General features: G+C 32.2%; 2 long non-coding RNA genes across 2 annotated transcripts; one reads left to right on the top strand and one right to left on the bottom strand.

Moving 5' to 3' along the window:
• Positions 1–1,173: 1,173 nt before the first annotated feature.
• LOC144557651 (uncharacterized) lies at positions 1,174–1,957 on the bottom strand. The gene is made up of 2 exons (XR_013512735.1): positions 1,589–1,957; positions 1,174–1,547 (listed from the first exon to the last, which is right to left on the bottom strand). It is a non-coding gene; the product is annotated as an uncharacterized LOC144557651 (long non-coding RNA).
• Positions 1,958–2,191: 234 nt separating this feature from the next.
• Positions 2,192–3,318, top strand: LOC144556864 (uncharacterized). Its single transcript, XR_013512508.1, has 2 exons — positions 2,192–2,329; positions 2,749–3,318. It is a non-coding gene; the product is annotated as an uncharacterized LOC144556864 (long non-coding RNA).
• Positions 3,319–10,237: the final 6,919 nt, after the last annotated feature.

The following is a 10,237-nucleotide window of genomic DNA, read 5'->3' on the forward strand; positions in this document are numbered from 1 at the left end:
TAAGTGAAATGGAGCTAGGTATCAGGAAGGATTAACATCTGGTAGTAAAGAGTTGGATTGTGAAAAAAATTAAACGAGTTGGACTACGTCAGAAATAGACAAAATTTTCAAACATGAGTTGAAAATAGCGATTTTAAAAATTCAGAAATAAACAACTGTATATTCCTATAACTTACTATGTAGCAGTATGTAATTGACAGAAAACAATGATAATTTTTTAGTAATAGATTAACTGCTAAAACCAAAAGCCAAAAACATGTTAGATTCCGTCTTGTTTCCCTAGTCAGATTTTAGAAGGCATGTCAATTCAAGGCAAAATTGTCATTCAATGTAAGCACGCAAGATGTATCTGAATTCTGTGGTTATTTCTGAAGAAAAGGATATGTGAACAGAGTCATGATTAAGATTTTTGGTATTACGAATTGACTTGCGATATTAGGTAATCCAACAGAATAACGACCCATGAAAGGACTCTATATGAAACCGACAATTCAGAGGAGGGATCTGTTATATAATTACTTTCTGATTTTATTTTGGGCTTTATAACATATATGGGCCTGCACCTATTATTCTCTTCTGGTACAACTCAGTAACTGGACCATCAAAAGCCCAACAGTCCAACACGAAGTCTCTTGAAAGCCCAATCCGAATTCTCTGGAGAAGGGATGTCCGTCCCATCCCAATTCGCGTCCTGCTTCGCGCAAAAGTAACTGATACGAATTTTGAAGCAGTACGCACGAATCATAGTAATTATCGAACGGCTACGATCAGATATCGGACCGATTTTGGTCCAACGCCCATCGGACGGCCCTTCTTCCCAATTTTCATCCTATAAATCATCTGTGACCCGAGCACAATCTTCTCATCACTTTTCACTTCACATTTCCATTTCTGGTGAATTGAAAACCCTAGCGCCTCTAGCCGTCGCTCTCCATCGATCAGACGGCGCCGTCTTCGAACTATCAATAGATTTAGTTCAGGTTTTGTCTCTCTCCCTCTCTCTTCTTCAATTGGTTGATAATCATTTTTCGGAGATAAATTCAATTTAGTAGTCTTCTTCTAGAGGTCTAGCCGCAGGTACTTCATCTATCTCAGGATTTGTATTTGAATTGAGCTGATTGTTTTTGTTTTCTTAATCTTAGATCGGAAACCCTAATCCTACCTTTTCTCATCTCACTATTGTAGTTTTCCGAAATTGCACCACAGGTTTGGTCCTCCCAAGTCAGAGATTATATCCGTTAATTTGGAATTTCACAATCAGCATCCTTACAAATCGCATGGTAGAAGAATCCGTTTTCTCAATTTAGAAGCTTTCACTGAAAATCAAAAAGTAGATCTAGTGATAGGAACAATCAGAATAGTTGTGAATTTAGATGTTATTTGAGATGAGATTTGCGTAAATGTTTTTTCTGTAACTGTTGTGGCTTTAGACCAAAAATTTCGCACAAAAATAGGCCAGCCTATGAAATATTGGTTAGAAAAACTGGATATTTGTGCCTTTGAATCTACAATTTATATTAGCAAAATAAAAGGATCACATGCACGGACTTTTTTTTTTTTTGAGAAAAACCCGTAGACATGCACGTACTTGCCTGCCCCCTTTGTAGTGTTTGATCTTTTCCCACCATGCTTGGAAAGCTTTCTGGGTACTAAGAACTGTAGCCTTTTGTAAACAATTTTTGCAGTTTGTTGTATTCTGAAGTTCTTTGCTCTGCATGTCATGTGTTAAGGTGGTAAATCCAATTATCTTCATTCATGTTTGATCTGGCACTGCATAATATTGAAGTTGATATAAATGAACTGTTTTAAAGATAAGACTTATAAATTACTATTTACTAATTTACTTATTTTTAGATCAACTGATCCCGCAATCTAAGTTCGCGAATTCTATATATATATGTTGCATTTGGATATAGTACTTGCTGTTATGTGCTCGGTTATCTGTTCATAGTCTGCAAGGTGCTTCTCTAGCTTAAATAAAGCAATTAAGTAAATAGCATATATGCCATGTTCGTAGCAGGTTTTACCCTGTTTAATATATGTCAGATGACTTGACGTTCAAACGTTTGAGCTAAATTTTATCGTGCAATTTTTGTAGACTCAAGTGCAAACATGTTGTGTTTATCTTTTCAGTTTGTACATCATTATTTGAGATCATAATTTGAATTGTCTTCTCCTAAAAATTGATTAACGATCAATCTGTTCCTTTTTAACTTACTATGCCATTCTTTTTTACTATTTGTTCAGATATAAGACAATGAGAACTTTTCATGAGTAGCCACTGGAAAATTTGCTTCGCTTCAATTCAGCATGAGTGGTCTAGGAAAAGGTACGAATCCAGCTCAAAATTGGTGATAATTTCTTTCTATAAAGTTGGTGATAATTTTACTAATTAATTAATTGGTACATAAGTTACCTGAATAAGCTATCTTAAGATGTTTCTGTTATTTGAATTAGTTCCGTATGCTATTATGCTAATATGTAATAAATAATGAATTTCATGTCACTTAGTATCCCATTTGACATTAGCATTTTTATATTTATTGAAAGAGGCTAAAAAAGATTATAGAAGCAGGCAAATTTATGCTCTAGGTACAGACCTGAATTTAATAGCCAAACATATTAAATCTCCAGCAACCCTTGGATAATATGTTATACTTGTACCTTTTGTATGTTTTTTTAAGTATAATAATCTATCTTTCTTATATTCTACCTTTCTGATGTATAAATTTTCTGAATTGATATTAGGGTTATACTGATCTCTTTAAGTACGAAGAGGCAGTTATGAGTGAAGTTCATACCATGCCTTAATGCATGGCCTTAAGTTGGATCAAGCCACATGGCTCGAATCGACTCCATTTCTCCTGGTCCTTCGAAACCCGTCAACAATTGGGCGGGTACCAGACAAGCCATCGTGACGAAATCAACATGCTCCGTAAGGAGCATGGCAGGTTTATGATGAAGATGCGCCACTTTACCCCAATCCAGCATTTTGGTGGGCGTACTGCACATATGGGAGTAAGCCAAAGGTGATAGATTTCTTCCAGGGGGCCTATAAGGTGGGTGAGTTAGTCGGGCAAAAGGAACCTGCCGGGAAAGAAGTGATACTTCTGGAGATTTTTGAAAGCAGTATACTAGCTAGGGTGGGGTTGAAACTTTAATTAGTCTGTCATGTTGTTTCTTTAGCAGTTTTGATTATGTTTTCGTACTTATCTGCAACTTGTAACTAGACACGGACAATTTCTGTAATTAGGAAAACAAATCATGTAAAAAAGGAAGTATATAAAGGCAAAATAAAATTCAGATATTATCTTATTAGCCAATGTTTAAATACAATTTATTGACATTAAGATGTTTCTCTATACAGACTCTTTATCTAAAGCTAAATAGGAGCAGATTAAGGCTAAATTAGGGAAGAAAGTTAACATACAATGTATAATCAAATGAACCAGCAATGTTTTGAATGATTTTTTTTTTGACGGTTAATTCTTGACAATCCAAATATCTTAACTTGAGAAATATGTAACTTCCCTTTTTACATATAGATTTAGAAATATGTATATGTAAAAAATATGTTAACTTGAGAAATATATATGTTATTTTCCATATAGATTTAGAAGGAGCCACCGTTATCCTTCTAAAAAAACCTATACATAGATTGAACTGTAACAGTTACTTTTGATTCCCAATTAATACCAATAAACAATATCAATAATATTTAAAATTCAATTGTCTAGCTGCTGGCACCTCTAGTCAAAGGAATTTTAATTCTACCCTCATTCCAAACTTGAGCTACTGAAATATTTTTTAACATTTTTAGCCTCAGCGCAGAATTAAAGTGAAAAGCAAACATCCACATACCAAATATCACGCCAAAAATGTGTATTAAACCTTCCCTTTATATTTAATATCAATCACAATTTTCCGGGTGGGGGTCATAGCTTCAATACGCTGGGACAATAGATTTTCATTACTGTTTCTACTTTAAACTGAAATATGTATACAATGCACTTTAAAGGAAACATTTAATTCATTTCGTACTAACAGTTAGCCTTGTTTATTTTAACAGAAATCACAAATTCATAATTTCGAAATACAAAATTGTGGCTTTCACCTACGTGATTTTGTAACCTTTATAATTGTTTTCTCCAATTATCATCACTTTCAGCGAACATGTGCAAAAGCAATTAAACAAATTTAAAATTAGAAAATCACATGTTGCTTGTAAATACAAGAATGGTTGGTTTAGAGTTTTTTTCCAAAAAAAAAGAAAAGAAAAAGCACTTGGGCCGTAGAGAGGCGGGCTCTGCTAAGCCCGCGGTTCAAGTATGGTTTTATAAGAGACTCATAATCCACCCCAGCCCAAAGAAATATCCTCTAGATTAGGTCAATTTTCTCGATGCGTAAACAGGTAATCTAAATGCCGAACTTCTTTTTAGTCAGCATTTGGAAAAAAAAGAAAATACAGAGTATGGAATTGTAAACAATTTTAATGTCGGTTGGTGTTCAGATATTATTTGAGTACCATTTAAGGATGGTGAGCAGATATTTAAAGGTGGTACTTTTGTGGCAGGTATTTGAGTACCATTTAAGAAAAAAATTATATGTAGGAATGAAGCCACGTACGAGGGAAAAAAGCCTCAACTAAAAACCTTCTCTAACTTTCTGGGGAGCATTGCACATGAATCTCTACTGCTATCTGAAAATGGGAAGCCAATTGCTAGTCAGAGGGGGTGAATGGCAATGAAATGGAGGAATTAGGCAATATGGATCGGGTACAAGACTGGCTAGATGGATCCTGGTACCAAAATTGGAAGGGGGGCATTGGAATAGTAGTTAAGAAGGGAGAGGAAATGGTGCTGTTCATATCTGAATCAGTCCAAGCTTGCTGTCCACTACAGGCTGAAGCAAAAGCAATGCTAAGGGCAATATAGGAGGGGCAAAAACGGGGGTACCTGGAAGCCCATTTTTATACCGACTGTAAAATTAAACCTGCATGATATTGTCATTTGTCAGCAACAGAATGCCACCAATGGAGACAGATTGGAATGCCTTTCAGGAGTGCTATCAAGCCTGGGATCAGATAAGAACAAAGCCGGGATTTGTCTGCGTTTACACAGGTCGGGAAAACAATGTCTTGGCTGATCAGCTAGCAAGAAAGGGGAGATGTGAGGAGTGGAAGATTACAGGATACACATACCCTATCTTTGAACCTGATTGAAGGAAAATTAGTTGATGTAATAGGCAGTGGTATAAGATGCTGGTACTGGTACTGTTTTGTATGTCGCAGTACTAGATAATCAATTAAATATGATTTGGTTTCTGATCTAAAATGGATATTTCAATATTAATTTTGTAACCGTATTCAAAATTTAAACGGTAATATAATATCCTATCTAAATTAATTGGATCTGGTTTGGTATTGGGTAATCGGATTATAGCAACACATATGGTTACTATTTTGTTAATTCATTAGTGGGCCTCTGTTAGATTTGCTTCCATTTGTTAGAAGAAATTAAATAATTAAATAATTAAATAAAGCTATACATAATACGTGCTAATTTAAAAAAAAGAAAAGAAATGAAATAAGAAATTAATAATTAAAGAAAACTATGATATGTCTATTAACCCAAAATAATTCACTTACATAAGTCCCAAAGCAATGACCACTACTTATTCTAACTTTAATTTTCCACCAAAAACGATAACAAAAGTGGTAATGGTAAAAGGTATGAGCACAATAATTTATAGTGCAAAAAAATAAAACAAAAACTCAAATTGCAAAATAATTTTGCGGTTTCGAATTTTTATTCCAAACCGCAAAATTATTTTGTAGTTTGAGTATTTTAAAAAAAAGAAGCGACTAATTGTTCACAAGGAGTTGTCCACAATTTTTACACAAAAAAAACTGTAACTTGACTTGCGCAATAATGTAAAATTCCAATTCTATACTGTAATCTCATATAGCGAATCATATACAAAATACACTTTAAAATTCTAACATCCAGCAGGACTACTTTGTGTACTTGCAACTTGCACAACTTGCCAAACTAATTATACTTACTGCGGGACCACTTTGTGTACTTCTCTAATTTACAGTTACTGATAGTTTTAAAACCTTTTAGAACATTTTAAAACCATACCACTTCTCAAACTTGCAGTTTTTTCAAAATAACTTCGGAAATTATGCAAATTTTATTTTTTTGAATCAATATTATTTTTTTTGAATCAAATTTTTTTCCCGAAATTAAAATTAATTTTATTTTTTTTGAAAAAAATTTCATACTTTTTTTTTTCAATTATTAATATTTATATATACATCTACATTCCGTAAATTAACATTACACATACTGTAAAACATACATATGCAAACTATAGAACTTCAATACTGTAAAATTCACAAATGTAAACTATAAAATTGACAGATGCAAACTATAAAACTACAAATCTGAAACCTAAAACACTATAAATCTGAGATAAACACACTGCAAACTTCAATACTATAAATTTAAAAGATGTAAACAGTAAAACTAACAGATTCAAACTATAAAACATTAATACATCAACTATTCACAACCACTTTGTTAAATATTAATAATTGTTCACAAGCATAAACTGTCACTATTGAAAACATCAATTTTCACTAGCAGCAAAAACAAACAATAACATTCTAAACACAAATTCATATATTCTGCACAAGCATACTATTCAACATACAAAAGCTTTTACTTCATAACCCTTTGTTTAGTATTGTTTGGATGAGTTACAAAAGAGACTATATATATTATGTAAATTGAGTTTTCAGTTAGCTTAATTTATGTAACAAGTGAATCTTATTTGTGCAATTAATTTTCTTTATATTTTATACATACCGTGTATTTAATTTGATTTAATTTCAAAGTGATCAGATAGCCACTAAAATGTCAGCAAAATAAAATCCTTATTTTCTTAAAAATTAGTTCCACAGTGGAGTATTAATTTTCAGTTATCCAAGTTAATTATACAAAACATATGTATGATTTTTGTTTTAATAACGTATGTATTGATTGTCATAATTATAAAAATTAGTTTCTGTACATAACATGTTGTTATTAATGAGGAATTCAAGGAGAGATTGCTCAACACTAAGTACTGACAGTTCTCTATAAAATAAATTTGAAAATGAATCTTTAATCTAGTAACAAAAACAATAACTTTTGTGTGATAGGTTGCATTTTATCTGAATATGATTGTTTGCGAATATTAAATAATTAGATATTTTCACATCCAAACTTAATTCATAAGGGCATCTCCATTCCTGATATTATATAATTTCTAATTTAAGGTGGCAGTTTCTATTTCGATTTTAGGAATGCCTGCAAATTTTTTATTTAGAAACTATACATAACAATTTCTTATAAAGAAATTGTTTCTAAACTCCACATCAGCGAAATTATTGGCTGAAGTTTCTTTCTCCTGCAGGGAATCTTTAATCGCTGACGTGGCCTTAATAGAAATTATAATTTCAGTTTCATAAATGTTGAGATTTGTATTAGAGTTTCTATTTAGTAGTTAACAGTTATTTAAAAATTAATTAAAATTGCTGAAATGAAAATTCTCTAAGTTCATAAAATAAATTTATTTTAAATATAAGATGTTTATTTTCCATAAGAAAAAACCCTTTGTTTATTTTTTTGGAAGACTTAAGCGCGGGGACTTCTCTTCTCCCGTACGATAGCTAGGCTCCACACAAAACACTGAAATGCGAATCTAGTGCACATTTTGTATTCTTGTGGTCTTGTTTTTCTTTAAATAGTAAAAAAAGGGGCTTCTCCACGAGTGGAATTACTTTGAAATTAAACTTTCAGACGTCAAAAGCAAAAGTTCCTCCCAAAAGGAGAAACTTTAACTAATGTAAACAACGCTTCTTACTTTGTTTATGGCCTTTGCCATTTTCAAGTATTGAACCTTCCTACTTTGTTTTTTTGATATCTTGGCACTTGGCATAAGCTGCCAAGGGGAACCTACTTTGTTAAAGTTCGTTGACGATGCTTTTCTTCCCCTTGTTATTGCTCGTGTATATATTTCATTGTATACAAATGTATGTATGGCACACTCTCAGATACAGAAACGGAACTATGATAATTGTAATCGATTAACCATACAATCAAATAATAATCGTAGAATCTTTATAATTTTTTTTTTTCATTTTATTCAATTTTCTTTCTTCTTCTCTCTCTTTTTTTTTTTTGATGAAAGTGAATAAAGCACCGATTTCTTATAAAAGAGACCTAGAATGTCATAAGAGTAGGTACTAAACTTCTCGTACCAATCCTTCAAGAACAAACTACAAAGTGAAAACGTACGTCAAAACCTCTCTTCTCTTCTTTTCGATTCCAGTTTTCATTATTTGTTTTCCTCTCCTGAATCAATATAATAAAGAGAGAAAGACCCTTTAAATCGTTTACTGGTCAAGGGGTTAGGAGAGGTCTCATGCATGGGAGACACGTGGCTGGAATGCCACGTTTTTCTTTTCTTTCTTTTGGATTTTGCATTTTTATGTAATTGACCTTTAAAAGTATACAAACTTTGTAAGCAAGTCTAAAAAGCTTCAAAAAAATTATTCAAAATACGGAATGAAATCTGTTGTTTTTTCGCTTTTTTTTTTGGAAAAACAGAAATATATCTTTTCCTCATTCAACTGTTAATTTTTATCAAAATTCGTGCAAATAAAAATTTGAACGATTAAATGAGAAAAACAGATTCTTTTTTTAAAAAAAAAAATCACAGCAAATTCAGACTCTAAAAATACCGGGTGTTACAAAATAATTATGTTCCTGCAATATCAATATCGAAGAAACTATGCTTAGTTGCTTACGTTTTGAATCTAAAAAAATATGAGAGTGAAAAGTTAGACTGAATGCATGTGTGCGTGTCTCTCTCTGTATATATGTATGTTTGTATATATATGTGTGTGTGATATATCTAAAAATTGATTAGCTTTACCGAAAAAATAATACATAAGAACCATATATATATATTCATAATTTGATCAATATACAACAATAGTTCCATATTCTATCAATAATATAGCAACATTTTTTTTTTTGAAAAAACAATGGTGCGCACCGTCCGGTCATTAAGAAAATTCATCTTTAAAAAGACAGACGAGCATTTCATGCCGAATTTTCTTTGTTACCATCTTTAAAATTTGTCATTATTTGTGAAATTAAAACTGTTTTTTTTATCAACGGTATCGTTATAGATAGCTTATCGGACTGATTACTTAAAAATAATAATTTTTGTCGGTATACTCTCAACAATAATCACTTTTTAACCTCGCATATGATAATATATTTTGTAGTACAAAATTGACAGTGTTTCCGAAAATTTCAATTTTTATCAGAAATACAACCTGATAAGATCGATTTTTTTTTCCTAAAACCAATGACAACATTTTTTTTTTTAATGAAATGATAGCTAAAACAAATTCGTTTATTTGTATTTCATGGTGCACAGTCGGAATCACAAAAAAAAACTAAGCCAATATGTGGGCCCTAGAGAATGAGAGATTTAGTTCAAATTTAACTGAGGCGAGCATTGGCTGCCATCTGTACAAAAAGCCGGATCTATAGTTTTTCTTCCAATAGAAACACAAGTGGCTACATGCATGAAGCCACGGAAGGTCATCTAATGCGCTACAGCGTGGGACCCACCAACGCATGAATGGCTGCCTTTTTGGGCCTGAGGGCCTACCACGAGAGTTAAGTTATTTTCTTATTCAATTTCTTTTCTGTGGATCGGCCAAGTGGGAAATCAATAATCTTTATGATTTAGGAAACCAATATTAATGCAGCAAATCGCTACACGAGAAGTTGCATTTATTTTGTTACTTTCTTATTACTGGGAAAAAGAGAAGTAATTCGAATTCGTTCGATTTTCATGCATCAAGAATCTTGACTCTTGAGATAATCCAAAGGCTGAAGGCAACTGAGCTGGGAGCCTGAGTGGTGTGGTGGTATTGTAGGATTCTCACTGAGCTTTATTGGCAAGATTCATTCAACAAACATTTTAAATAGTATTATTCAGTTAGAATTTTTTTTTTTCAAAGCTAAGAAATCCAACAAATACACAATTTTTGTTGAATGTTACGGTGACATGTATATGTTGCACTATTCCGTTCATATTTGATAAAAGAATAAAATGATAACTCTTATTCCACCACTTCTCATGATAATAAAAGTTATCTTTACTCTTT

The sequence above is a fragment of the Carex rostrata genome, chromosome 7 (genome assembly GCF_964058835.1).
Source record: "Carex rostrata chromosome 7, lpCarRost1.2, whole genome shotgun sequence".
NCBI classification, from domain to species: Eukaryota; Viridiplantae; Streptophyta; class Magnoliopsida; order Poales; family Cyperaceae; genus Carex; species Carex rostrata.